The sequence below is a fragment of the Coregonus lavaretus genome, assembly GCF_964263955.1.
Source record: "Coregonus lavaretus genome assembly, chromosome: 1".
NCBI classification, from domain to species: domain Eukaryota; kingdom Metazoa; phylum Chordata; class Actinopteri; order Salmoniformes; family Salmonidae; genus Coregonus; species Coregonus lavaretus.
In genome coordinates, this window is record NC_139988.1 from 36704202 (window position 1) to 36722299 (window position 18098).

The window sequence follows — 18098 nt, forward strand, 5'->3', positions numbered from 1 at the left end:
AAGCTGTGTGTTGATAAGATGATGCAGCAGATTTTGAGGGATATGCACATCAATTCGGACCTGCTGGACGAGCTCAATGAGGAGCAGAAGCAGATCCTGTTCTATAAGATCCGCCAGGAGCAGGTAAGGCTTTGAAAAGAAGGTTGACGACATCCGATCCTCGTTTGTTAAGTCTAATGACACTGCTGGTCCTGCTCACACTGCCCTACCCTATGCTTTGACTTCTTTCTCCCCTCTCTCTCCAGATAAAATCTTGCGACTAGTGACTGCAGGCCGCCCAACAACCTGCCCGCTTGACCCCATCCCCTCCTCTCTTCTCCAGACCATCTCCGGTGACCTTCTCCCCTACCTCACCTCGCTGATCAACTCATCCTTGACCGCTGGCTATGTCCCTTCCATCTTCAAGAGAGCGAGAGTTGCACCCCTTCTCAAAAAACCAACACTCGATCCCACTGATGTCAACAACTACAGACCAGTATCCCTTCTTTCTTTTCTTTCCAAAACTATTGAGCGTGCCGTCTTTAGCCAACTCTCTTGCTATCTCTCTCAGAATGACCTTCTTGATCCAAACCAGTCAGGTTTCAGGACTGGTCATTCAACTGAGACTGCTCTTCTCTGTGTCACGGAGGCTCTCCGCACTGCTAAAGCTAACTCTCTCTCCTCTGCTCTTGTCCTTCTAGACCTGTCTGCTGCCTTTGATACTGTGAACCATCAGATCCTCCTCTCCACCCTCTCCGAGCTGGGCATCTCCGGCGCGGCTCACTCCTGGATTGCGTCCTACCTGACCGGTCGCTCCTACCAAGTGACGTGGCGAGAAGCTGTCTCCGCACCACGTGCTCTCACCACTGGTGTCCCCCAGGGCTCAGTTCTAGGCCCTCTCCTTTTCTCCCTATACACCAAGTCACTTGGCTCTGTCATATCCTCACATGGCCTCTCCTATCATTGCTACGCTGACGATACACAACTAATCTTCTCCTTTCCCCCTTCTGATAACCAGGTGGCGAATCGCATCTCTGCATGTCTGGCCGACATATCAGTATGGATGACGGATCACCACCTCAAGCTGAACCCTGGCAAGACGGAGCTGCTCTTCCTCCCGGGGAAGGACTGCCCGTTCCATGATCTCGCCATCACGGTTGACAACTCCGTTGTGTCCTCCTCCCAGAGTGCGAAGAGCCTTGGCGTGACCCTGGACAACACCCTGTCGTTCTCCGCCAACATCAAGGCGGTGACCCGATCCTGCAGGTTCATGCTCTACAACATTCGGAGAGTACGACCCTGCCTTACACAGGAAGCGGCACAGGTCCTAATCCAGGCACTTGTCATCTCCCGTCTGGAGAACTGCAACTCGCTGTTGGCTGGGCTCCCTGCCTCTGCCATTAAACCCCTACAACTCATCCAGAATGCCGCAGCCCGTCTGGTGTTCAACCTTCCCAAGTTCTCTCACGTCACCCCCCTCCTCCGCACACTCCACTGGCTTCCAGTTGAAGCTCGCATCCGTTACAAGACCATGGTGCTTGCCTATGGAGCAGTGAGGGGAACGGCACCTCTGTACCTTCAGGCTCTGATCAGTCCCTACACCCAAACGAGGGCATTGCGTTCATCCACCTCTGGCCTGCTGGCTCCCGTTCCTCTGCGGAAGCATAGTTCCCGCTCAGCCCAGTCAAAACTGTTCGCTGCTCTGGCACCCCAATGGTGGAACAAGCTCCCTCACGACGCCAGGACAGCGGAGTCACTCACCACCTTCCGGAGACATTTGAAACCCCACCTCTTTAAGGAATACCTGGGATAGGATAAAGTAATCCTTCTACCCCCCCCCCCCCCCCCCCCAAAAAAAATAAAAATATATATATTATATAAAAAAATATATAAAAAAATAAATAAAAAATTAAAAATAACCTTTCTTGTAAAGTGGTTAACCCACTGGCTATAGGGTGAATGCACCAATTTGTAAGTCGCTCTGGATAAGAGCGTCTGCTAAATGACGTAAATGTAAATGAGTGGGAGAACCAGAACCAGGACCAGGACCAGGCCAAGGGGAAGAAGGGTGAGTCTTGGTGTACTGTACTGAAATAGTGTTTTTTGACAAGCGGAGTGTAGATTTAGACATGCTTTTAGCTGTGTCTAAATTATGATTTCATAGGGATGTTTGATATTGGTAGTGGTAAGTATGGTTAAATACAATATTCCCAAAAGAAACTGGAGAGGTTGTGTTTGCCACGTTTTTTTTTTGTCATAGACAGTCAAAGGTGATGCTAACACGCTTACCCCACTGTACCTGCTCAGGCAGCAGGAGAGGTATCCAGTAGCTGCAGGAGAGTTATGGGGATGTGTGGGTGTGGGTGATGGGTGACGCTCCTGGAGATAAGCCTTATGATGACATCATCAAGGAGCTGATGGGGTGAGAAAGCCAGACGGCAGGCTCAGCAGGAGGCCAAGGAGCTCTGGTGACTGGGGAGGGGAAAGGATGCCCACATAACCCAGTGCGAGGATTTAAATGCCAAAGGTAAACGATTGATCTGTGTTAAATGTTATAGAAGGAAATGAAAATGTGCCAGAGAGAGATTATATTGTAAGAGGGATGAGAGGGGCAGATAATGAGATATCTGTTGTGTGTTATAGAGTCAGAACTAGACAGAAACTTTCCAAAGATGTCTTATTCATAACAGCATGCACCTTGATGCAAAGAGACCCATGTCAATTTGGGCTTTAAGTAGATTTCCCACCCCTTCCTTTCACAACAAGGTATATTTCAACAACCCTCCTGCTCAGGCAAACCAAAGAGGCTGAGATTGAAAATAAGTTCTGGGATGCTATGGCGAAGGAAAAGGCCCATTTTGTGGCAGGGAAGTGGAAGGAAGAAACGGAGGACAGGAAGGCTGCCAAGCAGGATGAGGAACGCATCCAGGAAGAGCTCAAGGTAGGGCAAAGGCTGTGTGTGTGTTTGTGTGGGAGGGATCTGTGGGGCAGGGGCAAAGTATTTCTCAGGGAGTGCACTGCACAGACGAACACTTTGTGTGTGTGTGTGTGTGTGTGTTTGTGTGGGTGCATGCGTGCGTGCATGTGTGTCTAGTTGTATGTGAGTGATGGGGATCTTTGGTTATGATTTGGAAATGTGAGTCGGATGACTTTTCCCATACAATCCAAGTGATCAGTGTCTTCTACAGAGATTGTGTTGATGCCCAACTTGAGGGCAAAACATTTATTTGCTGGACTTGCTTGCCAGATCAGTCCCATTAAATATTTAATTATTTAAGCTGCACGGTGCAACGCCACACTGCTGTTAGAGAGAGAGGACGTCCGCTCAGTCTGCGTCCCAGCTCCCCTGCTCTACAGGAGGGAGAAATATGAGAGCAGGATCGGACGATCAATACTAAATCTGGGAAGCACACTAGCAGAGGGAGAATCAGCCTTATTAGAGGGATCTGAGGAACAGGGGCGAAGTATTTCCCAGGGAGTGCACTGCACAGACCAACACTGTGTGTGTGTGTGTGTGTGTGTGTGTGTGTGTGTGTGTGTGTGTGTGTGTGTGTGTGTGTGTGTGTGTGTGTGTGTGTGTGTGTGTGTGTGCGTGCGTGCGTGCGTGCGTGCGTGCGTGCGTGCGCGCGCACGCACACACACACACACACAAATATGAAAAATAGAAGAGGCCAAAATTGCATGACTAGACTATGTGTAGCAAAGTTAGGTCATTAGTCTTCCACCAATTCAGTTTTCAGTTCAGTCAATTCGCAACCCTGGCTTCTGGCTGAGATTTTGTGTCATTGGCCTACACACAATACCCCATAATGTCAATGTGGAATTATGTTTATAGATTTTTCTTTGAAAATAATTCAAAATTCAAAGCTGAAATGTCTAGAGTCAACCCCTTTGTTATGACAAGCCTGAATAAGTTCAGGAGTAAAAATGTGCTTAACAAGTCACATAATAAGTTGCAATAATGTGCAATAATTGTGTTTAACTACATTTTTGTGTTTAACATGATTTGAATGACTACCTCATCTCTGTACCCCAAACATACAATTATCTGTAAGGTCCCTCAGTCGAGCAGTGAATTTCAAACACAGATTCAACCACAAAGACCAGGGAGGTTTTCCAATGCCTCGCAAAGAGCACCTATTGCTAGATAAAAACAGACATTGAATATTCCTTTGAGCATGGTGAAGTTATTAATTACACTTCGGGTGGTGTATCAATACACCCAGTCAAATAAAATCAAATCACATTTTATTTGCCACATGCGCCGAATACAACAGGTGTAGACATTACAGTGAAATGCTTATTTATAAGCCCTTTGTCAGAATGGTGTGTGTAGATGAGTGGAAGGAATCAAGCGCAGGATCCAGGATGACTTCAATAGTCTTTATAGTACGTTCAACACGTGAACAAAATAGTCGCCAACCCAACCGGGTGGCGCAAAACAATTACGCACAAAACACAGTGCGTAAAACACAAGAAAAGCGCACGCAGTGCGAACTCTCGGGACAAGCCAAACAACGAGAGAAAATACCCTAACGAGGCAGTCTGACAATAAACAATCACGCATAACACCTGACCCAAACACACGAACTAAATAAGGGAAACAATTAAGACACAAATAAGGGACAGGTGTTATGAAACAGACAAAACCAACAGAACATGAAACATAGAACGGTGGCAGCTAGTACTCCGGAGACGACGACCGCCGAAGCCTGCCCGAACAAGGAAGAGGAGCAGCCTCGGCCGAAACCGTGACAGTACCCCCCCCTTGACGCGCGGCTCCAGCCGTGCGCCGACCCGGAGCTCGGGGACGACCCGGACGACGCGGAGCAGGGCGCGCAGGATGACCCCGATGGAAATCGGTCAGTAGGGACTGGTCTAAGACGTCCCTCCTTGGCACCCAGCACCGCTCCTCCGGGCCGTACACCTCCCACTCCACGAGATATTGAAGACCCCCCATCCGGCGTCTAGAATCCAGGATGGACCTCACGGTGTACGCCGGAGCCCCCTCGATGTCCAACGGGGGCGGGGGAGTCTCCTCAATCTCAAAGTCCTGGAGTGGACCAGCTACCACCGGCCTGAGGAGAGACACATGGAACGAGGGGTTAATATTTTTGTAATCAACAGGTAGTTCTAACCTATAACTCACCTCGTTCAATCTCCTCAGGACTTTAAATGGCCCCACAAACCGCCGACCCAGCTTCCGGCAGGGCAGGCGGAGGGGCAGGTTTCTGGTTGAGAGCCAGACTCGATCTCCAGGTGCGTACACTGGCCCCTCACTGCGGTGTAGGTCGGCGCTCGTCTTCTGTCGACGTATGGCACGCTGCAGATGGACGTGTGCAGCGTCCCACGTCTCCTCCGAGCGCCGCACCCACTCATCCACAGCGGGGGCCTCGATCTGGCTCTCATGCCATGGTGCCAGAACCGGCTGGTACCCTAATACACACTGAAAAGGGGTTAGTTGGGTGGAGGAGTGGCGAAGAGAGTTCTGTGCCATCTCGGCCCAGGGCACATATCTCGCCCACTCCTCCGGCCGGCCCTGACAGTATGACCTCAGAAACCTACCCACATCCTGGTTGACACGTTCAACCTGCCCATTACTCTCCGGGTGGTACCCCGAGGTAAGGCTTACCGAAACCCCCAACCGTTCCATAAATGCTCTCCACACCCTAGAGGTGAACTGGGGGCCTCGGTCAGACACTATATCCTCGGGTACCCCGTAATGCCGGAAGACATGGGTGAACAGAGCCTCAGCGGTCTGTAGGGCAGTGGGTAGACCCGGCATGGGAAGGAGACGACAGGCCTTAGAGAACCGATCCACAACGACCAGGATGGTAGTATTCCCCTGTGAGGGGGGGAGGTCGGTAACAAAATCCACCGAGAGGTGGGACCAGGGTCGTTGTGGAATAGGCAGGGGTTGTAACTTACCCCTGGGCAAATGTCTGGGCGCCTTACACTGGGCACACACCGAACAGGAGGAGACATAAATCCTCACATCCCTAGCTAACGTTGGCCACCAGTACTTCGTGCTAAGGCAGTGCACTGTCCGGCCGATACCCGGATGGCCAGAGGAGGGGGACGTATGAGCCCAACAAATGAGGCGATCGCGTACCTCGAGCGGAACGTACGTCCGACCCACAGGACACTGTGGAGGACTCGGGTCGGTGCGTAACGCCCGCTCGATCTCACCATCAACCTCCCACACCACCGGAGCAACCAGACAAGACTCCGGTAGTATGGGCGTGGACTCAACTGACCTCTCCTCTGCGTCATACCGCCGAGACAGAGCATCTGCCTTCCCGTTCTGGGACCCAGGGATGTATGTGATCTTAAACACAAACCGGGCTAGGAACATAGTCCAACGAGCCTGGCGAGGATTCAGTCTCCTAGCTGCCCGGATGTACTCCAGGTTACGATGGTCAGTTAGAATGAGGAAAGGGTGTTGAGCCCCCTCGAGCCAATGCCGCCACACCTTTAGGGCCTGTACCACGGCTAACAGCTCCCTGTCTCCTACGTCATAATTCCGCTCCGCCGGACTGAGCTTCTTAGAGTAGAACGCACAGGGACGGAGTTTAGGTGGAGTGCCAGAACGCTGGGAAAGAACGGCCCCTATCCCGGCCTCTGACGCGTCCACCTCTACTTGGAACGGTAAAGAAGGATCCGGATGCGCCAACACCGGTGCCGAGGTAAACAGGTCCTTTAGTCTCCCAAATGCCCTGTCCGCCTCAGCTGACCACCGCAAGCGCACCGGACCCCCCTTTAACAGAGACGTTATGGGAGCTGCCACCTGTCCAAAACCCCGGATAAACCTCCGGTAATAATTCGCAAAACCCAAGAACCGTTGCACCTCCTTCACAGTGGTTGGGGTCTGCCAATTACGCACAGCTGACGCCCGGTCTACCTCCATCTTCACCCCTGACGCAGACAACTGGTAACCCAGAAAGGAGACCGACTTCTGGAAAAACAGACATTTCTCTGCCTTGACATATAGGTCATGCTCCAACAGCCTCCTCAATACTCGGCGCACCAGGGCTACATGCTCAGCACGGGTAGGACTATACACCAGAATGTCGTCGATGTACACAACTACTCCCTGTCCCTGCATGTCCCGGAAAATCTCATCGACGAAGGATTGGAAGACTGAGGGAGCATTCATCAACCCATATGGCATGACTAGATACTCGTAGTGTCCGGAAGTCGTGCTAAACGCTGTCTTCCATTCATCGCCCGCTCGAATGCGTACCAAGTTATATGCGCTCCTAAGATCCAATTTTGTAAAGAACTGCGCACCGTGCAGTGACTCCGTCATAGTCGCAATCAGAGGAAGTGGATAGCTGTACTTCACTGTGATCTGATTGAGACCGCGGTAATCAATACACGGGCGCAGACCTCCATCCTTTTTCTTTACAAAAAAGAAACTTGAGGAAGCGGGTGAAACGGAGGGCCGTATGTATCCCTGTCTCAGAGACTCAGAGATGTATGTCTCCATAGCCTTTCTCTCCTCTTGAGACAAGGGATACACATGGCTCCGCGGGAGAGCTGCTCCTGACTGGAGATCTATCGCACAATCCCCCCGTCTATGAGGCGGCAGCTGCGCCGCCCGAGTCTTACTGAACGCCAGTGCCAAATCCTCATACTCGGGGGGAATCTGCAGTGCTGGCATTAGATTCGGACTCTCCACCGAGGTCGCCCCTATGGAAACACCCAGACACCGCCCCTCACATTGAGCAGACCACCCTTTAAGAGCTTTCTCTCGCCACCTAATAATAGGGTCATGAGTCATCAACCAGGGAAGACCCAGCACTACCGGATACGCAGGAGAGTCAATCAGATAGAGCTGAATTCTCTCCTCATGACCCTCCTGCGCCGTCATCTGAATGGGTGCTGTGACCTCCCTAATCAACCCAGACCCTAACGGACGGCTATCTAGGGCATGGACGGGGAAAGGTTTATCCACTGGAAGGAGGGGAATCCCTAACTCTATACAGAACTGGCGATCTACAAAATTCCCAGCTGCGCCTGAATCTACCAGCGCCTTATGCTGGGAACGAGGTGCAACCTGTGGGAAACAAACAGGCAAGGTTAGGTGCACGACAGAAAGCTCTGGGTAAGCAGGGCGCCTACTCACCTGGGGGGACCCCCCAATGCGTGACCTGCCATCTCCCTCACTGGAGGACCCGCCCCAACACCTAGCCGCGGTGTGTCCTCCACGACCACAGTTGGTGCAAGGGCCAGGTCCCCTCGGGCTCCTCCTCCTCCGTTCCCTAGCGCCAGCACCTCCGAGCTCCATAGGGCTCGGCTCGGAGGTGCTGGAGAGTGGAATGGGCGAACCCCCCCCTCCGGGACGCCCACGGGTGGCGAGCAGGGTATCCAGCCGGATGGCCATGTCGACCAGCTGGTCGAACGTCAACGACGTGTCCCTGCACGCCAACTCTCGCTGGACGTCCTCCCGGAGGCTGCAGCGGAAATGGTCGATAAGGGCCCGCTCATTCCACCCTGCATCAGCCGCTAGGGTCCGGAACTCTAAGGCAAAGTCCTGGGCGCTCCTCATCCCCTGTCGGAGGTAGAACAGACGTTCCCCCGCCGCCTTCCCTTCCGGTGGATGGTCGAACACAGCACGGAAGCGGCGGGAGAACTCCGCATAGTTCGTAGTAGCGGCGTCCATTCTCCTCCACTCGGCGTTGGCCCACTCCAACGCCTTGCCGGTGAGACAGGAGATGAGGGCTGAGACGCTCTCGTGTCCCGAGGGCGCCGGGTGGACGGTGGCGAGGTAGAGCTCCACCTGCAGCAGGAATCCTTGACACCCGGCAGTGGAGCCGTCGTACGCCCTCGGGAGCGAGAGCCGAATCCTACTAGGTTCCGGAGATGAGACGGGGGGGCTGGCCGATGGGGCTGGTTCGGTTCCTGGAGGTGTGGGAACCCCACTGGTCTCCCATCGGTGCAGAGTATTCATCACCCCCTCCAGGGCATGACAGACCTGGTTGATGCGGTCCTCCTGACCACGAAGACGTTCAGCCATCTCGGTCGTCGGCGCGGTCGCTCCTGCTGATTCCATGGTGGTGATGCGTGATTCTGTCAGAATGGTGTGTGTAGATGAGTGGAAGGAATCAAGCGCAGGATCCAGGATGACTTCAATAGTCTTTATAGTACGTTCAACACGTGAACAAAATAGTCGCCAACCCAACCGGGTGGCGCAAAACAATTACGCACAAAACACAGTGCGTAAAACACAAGAAAAGCGCACGCAGTGCGAACTCTCGGGACAAGCCAAACAACGAGAGAAAATACCCTAACGAGGCAGTCTGACAATAAACAATCACGCATAACACCTGACCCAAACACACGAACTAAATAAGGGAAACAATTAAGACACAAATAAGGGACAGGTGTTATGAAACAGACAAAACCAACAGAACATGAAACATAGAACGGTGGCAGCTAGTACTCCGGAGACGACGACCGCCGAAGCCTGCCCGAACAAGGAAGAGGAGCAGCCTCGGCCGAAACCGTGACACCCTTAACCAACAATGCTATTGTTAAGTAAAAAATAGATAAGCAAAAAATAAAAATAATTAAAGAGCAGCAGTAAAATAAAATAACAGTAGGGAGGCTATATACAGGGGGTACCGGTACAGAGTCAATGTTCGGGGGCACCGGTTAGTCGAGGTAATTGAGATAATATGTACATGTGGGTAGAGTTAAAGTGACTATGCATAAATAATAAACAGAGCAGCAGCAGCGTAAAAGAGGGGGTTGGGGTGGGGTGGGGTGGGGTGGGGGGAAGCTGTTAAGAAGCCTTTTGGACCTAGACTTGGTGCTCCGGTACCGCTTTCCGTGCGGTAGCAGAGAGAACAGTCTATGACTATGGTGGCTGGAGTCTTTGATAATTTTCAGGGCCTTCCTCTGACACCGCCTGGTATAGAGGTCCTGGATGGCAGGAAGATTGGCCCCAGTGATGTACTGGACCATACGTACTACCCTCTGTAGTGCCTTGCGGTTGGAGGCCGAGCAGTTGCAATACCAGGCGGAGATGCAACCAGTCAGGATGCTCTCGATGGTGCAGCTGTACAACATTTTGAGGATTTGAGGACCCATGCCAAATCTTTTCAGTCTCCTGAGGGGGAATAGGATTTGTCGTGCCCTCTTCACGACTGTCTTGGTGTGTTTGGACCATGATAGTTTGTTGGTGATGTGGACACCAAGGAACCTGAAGCTCTCAACCTGTCACTACAAAAATACAGGAGTCCTTCCTAACCAGTTGTCGGAGAGGAAGGAAACCGCTCTGGGATTTCACCATGAGGTCAATGGTGACTTTCAAACAGTTAAAGAGTTTAATGGCTGTGTTAGATGAAAACTGAGGATGGATCAACAACATTGTAGTTACTCCACAATACTAACCTAAATGACAGAGTGAAAAGAAGGAAGCCTATACAGGATAAAAAAATATTCCAAAACATGCATCCTGTTTGCAATAAGGCACTAAAGTAAAACTGCAAAAGAATTGGCAAAGCAATGAACTGTATGTCCTGAATACAAAGCAAGTTTGGGGCAAATCCAACAAACACAAAACTGAGTACCACTCTTCATATTTTCAGGCATGGAGGTGGCTGCATCATGTTATGGGTATGGGTGTCATCAGCAAGGACTAGGGAGTTTTTTGGGGATGAAAATAAATGTAATAGAGCTAAGCACAGGCAAAGTCCTAGAGTAAAACTTGGTTCAGTCTGCTTTCCCAAGGACACTGGGAGCCAAAAGCACCTTTCAGCAGGATATTAACCTAAAACACAAGGCCAAATATTCACTGGAGTTGCTTACCAAGACGACGTTGAATGTTCCTGAGTGGCCTAGTTACAGTTTTGACTTAAATCAGCTTGAAAATCTATGGCAAGACTTGAAAATGGCTGTCTAGCAATTATCAACAACCAACCTGACAGAGCTTCAATAAATATTTTAAGAATAATGTGCAAATGTTGTACAATTCAGGTGTGCAAGACTCTTAGTGACTTACCCAGAAAGACTTAGGTAAATGGAATATTTCTGTATTTCATTTTCAATAAATTAGCAACATTTTCTAAAAACATGTTTTAACTTTGTCATTATGAGGTATTGTGTGTAGATGGGTGAGAAAAAATCTGCTTAAACCATTTTGAATTCAGGCTGTAACACAACAGAATGTGGAATAAGACAAAGGGTATGAATACTTTCGGAAGGCACTGTAGCTTGTTTTTGGTCACAGGTTCAGGAATGGCTTAAAAATCACAACATTTACTTAAAGCTATCTCTGCAAATAGCACTGTTGGGTGATTTGAAAAGCCATAGTCAATCAATCAATAATATAATAATACTGTTAGTACATATTTTCATCTTTAATTTACAATCTGTATAAACTATGAGAATAGAAAGGTTCAGAACTTTTTTGAAATATCACAGCACAATTGAAAAATATATGGCAAGTCGAAATCAAAACTGGATGGTTTTCAGAGATATATGGAAGGGGTTAAAGGTAGCAACAAAAAAAAAGAAAATGAAAAAAGATAACATATGTAAAATATACCGTGTCCATTTACCATGTCCATAAAATGTATATAATATGTATAAGCTGGGAGTAGAACCCTAAGTGTTGTTGTCCATTGGTTTACTCCAATTAGGGGAGGGGTGGTAGGGTTAGGGGAAAATAATATAGAAGGTAAATATATATTTTTTTAAATAAGAAAATAATATATGGGAGATTGGAAATGATGCAGAGAAATACATTGACAGAACCCACAATTGATATGCAATATTAAATCTGCTTTACACCCCCCCCCCCCCTCCAATAAAAAATGTATTATAATAAATAAATAAAATAATAATATGATGGGTCCATTGTGCTGATAACCCTGGTTTGAACCCCTGTTGGTTGCATTCACAGCAGAGTAGCCTTTGACCTCTAGAGAAACCCAATCGCTGGGCACACGTGGTGAATGCTTGCCTTGCCAAAGCAGAACCCTGTGTGGTCTGAAACTCTGAATATGTTCACTGAGGTTCTATACACTGTATGTTCTTTCCACAGCATCAAACAACACCAATTATCTCGCTGTCACAACTGTCAGAACTGTCACTCACCGCTCTCCAGCAGGGAAAAAAGCATTTTAGCTACAACAAAACATAACAGCTAACAATTGTCCCGGTCAAAAGCTGCCTGTTTTCACTCCATAACTCAATGGTAATTACTCCATGCAATGGATTACAGGGCTTTAATGGTTCAAATTACCACAATGCAATGTGTTTTTACTTCCACTTCCACTTCAGCACAGATGATGAGCTGAATGCTTGTGTTCATCACAAGCAGTGTGTATGGAATATCATACTGGAGAATGAGGTCATTATTGAAGTCAATTAGAGGACAGCCTAGTTGGACTAACTGGGGCAGGGGAAGGGCGCAAACCCTAAATATTATAATAGGCCTACATTTATCAGCAGGCCAGGGTACAAGATGCAGCAATCATGACAGTCAGGGACATACAGGTCCTGTATTTACTGCAGACAGTCCTGGACAATTATTTTTGTGTCTTGTTACGAAATTATATGCAAATACCTCTGCAGTCAGTGTGTGTGTGTGTGTGTGTGTGTGTGTGTGTGTACGCCCACCTGTCTTTTGTTTCCCATTCCTCACATATTTTTTCTCCGACAGAAACGAGAGGAGGAGAGACAGCAAGGTGAGGAGGAGATCAAACGTGCGGAGGAGAAGAGAGTGAGGGAGATGTATATCTCCCTAGAGCAGGAACAAAGGGGTGAGAAGGATGAGAAGGAATGGGAGGAGCAACGGAAGTCAAGTCTTCCCTGCCTTTTCTCTCTACACCTGTTTTCCTTTCCATTGATCACCTCCTCTTCTCCATCCCTTATTTTTACATGATCCTCTTTTATTCATTTCTGTCCCTCCCTAAATATCAACTCCAAAACTTCTGTTGTTTATCCTCAAACTTTTACAGTTAAAGGAATGATTCACTCATTTTGAATGTTCTCATATGACACAAAACTCATCATACTGGCTGTATTTCTGCCTGATTGAACGGCGAATAGCTCAGATACACATGAAAACATGAAATGACCCCAGGAATCGATAGAACATCAATCATGGATGCACAAATACAATATAACATTCAAAATGGGTGAATCCAGTCTCCTTTTTATCTAATTTAACACCTGGGGGTGGGGGGGGGGGCATTCCTCTTGTGTTCTCTATTGCTCCTCTATTGTTCCTCAAGTAAGGGGGGAGGCCGAAGACATCACAACTTCCCATCAAACCAATTCCTTGAAAGCCCTACTCCTTGAAGTTTGCAGTTGTGTTTAAATACACGGTCCCGCTGTATTTGAAGTCCATCTTATGAAGGCTTCATAAAGCAGTCATATAGGCTTTGTAACCACTACATAAATGGGTCACAAATCATCTATAACTGTATTTCATGCTCTATAAAGGATTAATAAATGTGAAAAAATACATTATATGGTTATGTCACACAGTTATGCCACATTATGAATCATTCTAGAGCATGAAAAACGGTTACTGATGATTTATGACCCATGTATGTAGTGCTTATAAAGCCTTCATAAGATGCAGGCACGTGTCGAATACAACCGGCAGTCCCTGCGGGCCATTGAGAAGGGCCGTGTGGCGGGGCTCAGTTGGCTGTTCCAGCAGGGCACTGTGGTGGGGAACGGACAAACAGCAGCCTCCCTCAGGAGACACAGCACCATGCTAGAGTCATCCTCCTCCTCCACCACCCACAGCGTCCCCACTGCCCCAGGTCCAGCCTGCTGCTCCTCCACTGTACCGCCGCAGACAGCGCCAAAGACACAGCCTCATTGTTACACATCCACTGATGGACAGGTACAGGACAGATACAAAATTGGCCTACTATTCATGAATATGTACAAGGATAGATATAGCATAATTACTATGCAGCAACCAATCCATATACAGATAAGATACATACATTTTAGTCATTTAGCAGACACTCTTATCCAGAGCGACTTACAGGAGCAATTAGAGTTAAGTGCCTTGCTCAAAGACACAGACAGATTTTTCACCTAGTCGGCTCGGGGATTAGAACCAGCAACCTTTCGGTTACTGGCACAACGCGCTTAACCACTAAGCTACCTGCATAGAGTGGTGAAGTAAAAAAAAGTATTTAATATATATTGAGAGATACACAGAAGCAGACCCGATAGGCCCGCAAGGCTTTTTTTATGCCTGGAACTCATCTAAAGCATGATGCACCTTTATCACGGCATCATTAAAAGGCTTAGGGCAATCATGCTATATTATGTATTTATTTATTATTATAATATCATGTGGCTATGTATGCTTCACTTCTCTATCTTCTCCAGTCCTGCCTGGGTGAGAGCACCCCAGCCCAGCGCCAGAGAATGTGTTCTGCTGTGGTTCAAAGAGGAGCAAAGGCCCAAACAGGCTGGCTATGAGCGCAACAGCACCGCCATTGCACCCTGGTTCCACGGTCAGTACTGGGATGTTGTCTCGACAAAATATGGATCCCTCCTAGCTTCCCCTCTTGCACCAAACTACTTCTCTTCACTACTATTACCACATGCAAACTATTTAACTCAAAAGTATTCTTGCCTGCTTCCTCAGGAAAGGAGAATTGAAAAAAAGTGTGTCTGTTCGTGCATGCTAGAGTGTGTGGCTGGAGGGATGGCACTTTTCAATAATTCATAGGCCACCCTAGACTAATTACTGGCGAGTGGCCCTCAGCCCTAACTCCCTGCATAATAGGTCACAGTGTGTAGCTCCTGGTTATGTGACAAAAGGCCTGATGAATGGGCCTATGAGTGACACAATCCACTGGAAAGAGGGGTGCAACATGCACTCTGTACTATCATGCCGAGACAGGGTATCAGGCATCTAAACACGCATCCCCATACCCACTCAGTTTGATACCGTTTCATCCCTTCTTCAAATCATGCATTTATACAACCGTTATCATCTCTCTGTCACTGAGATACTTGTCATTCCCTTTTGTTAATAAAAACGTTACACAACATTAATTATTTAGGGAAATTAGTTTTTCCTCTCGTTAGACCCAGAAACACTTAGCATGCTATAGACGTCAGTAATTCAGTGATTTCAGTGTTCTGCAGTGCTGTTAGTCAGCATAGTCACTCCATGTGCAAGTCAGGTTAAATGGTTACTGCTAGTAACTCAAGATCAAAGTGACAGCCAGCAAATGATATACAGTACATCAGTGATATTTTCCTATTACAACTGATTTAGCAACAAATCACATACATGGCTGACCTGTGTTATCTTCAATAATACTGCTGTAACCATGGATACATGAAATGCGGAGGCTGACAAAACTGAATGTGTGAATCTGTGACATTAGTTATATGCTAATGTACAAAGGAGGATGCATCTTGGTCTGCAGGAATTCACATGTCTCTTTGACATTACACACACATGCAGTATAACATTGTGTGTAGTGTACAAATACAAATAAAAAGCATCTGGAGACTGCCGGGGGGGAATGCTGATAAACAGTGTGAATATGATTCACCACAGATCACCACATTGAATCTGGAAAATCGTAACATAAAACCATCATATTACTGTAGAGCTACATAATATGCATGCAGTATGCAAAAGACAAAACAACAGCTGTTGATAAGAATGTATAGCACAAGCATATCTAAGACCAGGCATGTCATGGCTATAGGCTATGTGCTGATGATCTGTCCGTCTTTCTCTAGGAAGAGGTGATCGCCACATCAGGAGGAGAACTTCTGCAGGAAGCATGCAAATGGACAGGCTCAGCCACAGACTATGGGGACTCTTCCAATGACCCCCTCAACACCTTGTCAGGTCACTATGAACCCCTTTGTGCTCCCCGTGATGTCACTTTGACCTCACCCCCCTGGATTCACACAGAGGGAGCTCAAGAGCTCCATCTTTCTCCAGGCGTAGAGCTATGTCTTCAGACGCCAACCGTACCACAGGACTGTCCATAGACATCCATTCCCCCAGTAGCATCTCAGATGCTTCACCCTCAGCTGTATAACAGTGAGGACTGTGTAACACAAAAGATGAGTGAGCCGTTGAGATATCTATCGTTACTGCCTAGGGAGTAACACAAATGTTGAGCAACAGTGCGATTCAGGACAAAATCCAGTTTTTAGGGAAGGAGCAGACATGTGTACATGGGTAGGCAGACAGACACCCAGACACCGGAGGCAACAGGGAACAGAGGTTGATTGCTAAAAGTGTCTCGCATCTGTCAAACACTTCAAATGACACTATTTATTTTTGAATGTTAAGATTCTCACTTTGTACTTATGGAAACTTATGGTAAGACACAAAACACAATTAGACGAAACAGGGAGTACTAAAGCTTCAAAGTAGAGTCATACAGATGACTTTGGACTTGTTTTTGTGCACTCATCCCTATTGGGATTCTGTTGTCATCCTGATAGGGCTTTGTTCCTGGGCCAGACTGCAGTTGAAAGAGAGCATTTGCAAAAGATCACACAAACTACGTATACCGAATTAATGCACATCCTCCTCCCATAGGTTAAAGCTACTATGAAAAGGAAGTAATCATAATGCAAACAGTGCAATTCTTCATTGAGATCCACCTATCTCTTGTTAAAAAGAAAAAGGCTATTGCAACCTCTTTGCAATAAGGAATTGAGACGAAAAGTTCAAGAGAAGTTTCAAGTGTTTAATACCAAGGATGCAGTCAGCTGAGTGCATACATTTAGAAAGTTCACTACACATCTTATACTCTTCCCTCCTTTTGGTCACCACCCTCTTGTAGGTGTCACCTCCCCAGCTATACATTTTATGACTCCAAAGAGTTTCCCTTAACTCCCCTGTGGAATGTCCGTGGTCCTCTCTTTGTTTAGCTACATATCAGAATCACAACCCGTCCATCTTCATTGTCCTGGGCCTGAACCTGCTCCCTGATCCTAGGCAATTTCCTCTTATCTGATTAGGTCAACCTTTCCAAATTAGCATACACACAGTTTCATGGCCTAAACTCCATTAATACTCACAGTAATCATTCACTAAACAGTATACAAACAAAGTACAGTTTAACCTGAAACATGTTACATTTTAACAGAATCCATCAGTCCCCCCTATTAAACCATAAACACTTCTTATTGTTTAATATCACTAAACAATAATTTCAACTGCCTGCTGTAGACTTTCTTCTTCTTTGGTTTTCTCCATACCTGAGAGTGTAATAGAAACAGACTTGATAGATAGAGAATAGAAAATACTAGAAAACAAAAAACAAATACAAAAAACACTCATGAGTTAAAACAATCCTACATTCTACTGATTATCATAAGCTTCTACGTAGATACATTTATAAACTAAATCTCTGAACACAGCTTGAGGAACCCGACTGACACAATCTCCTGCTACCCCTGGACATTATACCCACTGACATACTTTTCTGCTAAGGTCCACTAAAAGTAGGGCTCTAAATATCCCCATTATGCTTTTCCTCAGTCTTCCATCAAGGGCTACAGGATCACAAGATATGTTTTTCAGCCAAGCCCTCCTCACTGCGTTCACCTCCTAAAGCTACCCTAAAGAGCCGTAACCTGAATCAATTTCACCTCCTCTTGTGGCAGATCTGCACTATAGATGCGTTTCAACAACAAATCTTTTACTATATGGAATCCTAACAATGTCACCAGAGCTACCCCCGTAACTGTCAACACTGCCCATGCGGCATACTCCAAAATCCACCTTATTTGATCAATAGTCCAATACCATGCTGTTCCTACAGCACCTCCACAACCTTAAAAGTCTATTGTTGTTATTACTCCCAATGTAACAGCAGTAATTATTGCTCCCGCTTTAACTCTGTCTCTCTCAGTGACTTGCGTCACCGGCTTTACCGTTAGATCTATGATTGAGTTTGTGAGATATTCTCTGCCTTTTTCCCAGTCCTCTCCGATCGTTTTCCTGACCAGCTTATCTATTGCCTCCTTATGTTGTGCTACAGTAGGGACTGGCGGGTAATAATTACCATTACTCAGATCTGGATCACATTTCTCATCCCACGGCATACCCATCATCCACATAGGTTTTAGGGCATACAGGTTGTTTT

At 47.4% G+C, this 18098-nt stretch overlaps 1 pseudogene across 1 annotated transcript; it reads left to right on the forward strand.

Annotated features, from left to right (window-relative positions):
- The first annotated feature begins 18 nt into the window (after positions 1-18).
- On the forward strand, positions 19-14625 carry LOC311133112 (SH2 domain-containing protein 4B-like; annotated as a pseudogene). Its single transcript has 7 exons — positions 19-123; positions 2310-2447; positions 2773-2920; positions 12653-12789; positions 13564-13722; positions 14350-14477; positions 14612-14625. The product of its transcript is annotated as an SH2 domain-containing protein 4B-like (transcript).
- The last annotated feature ends 3473 nt before the right edge of the window (positions 14626-18098 follow it).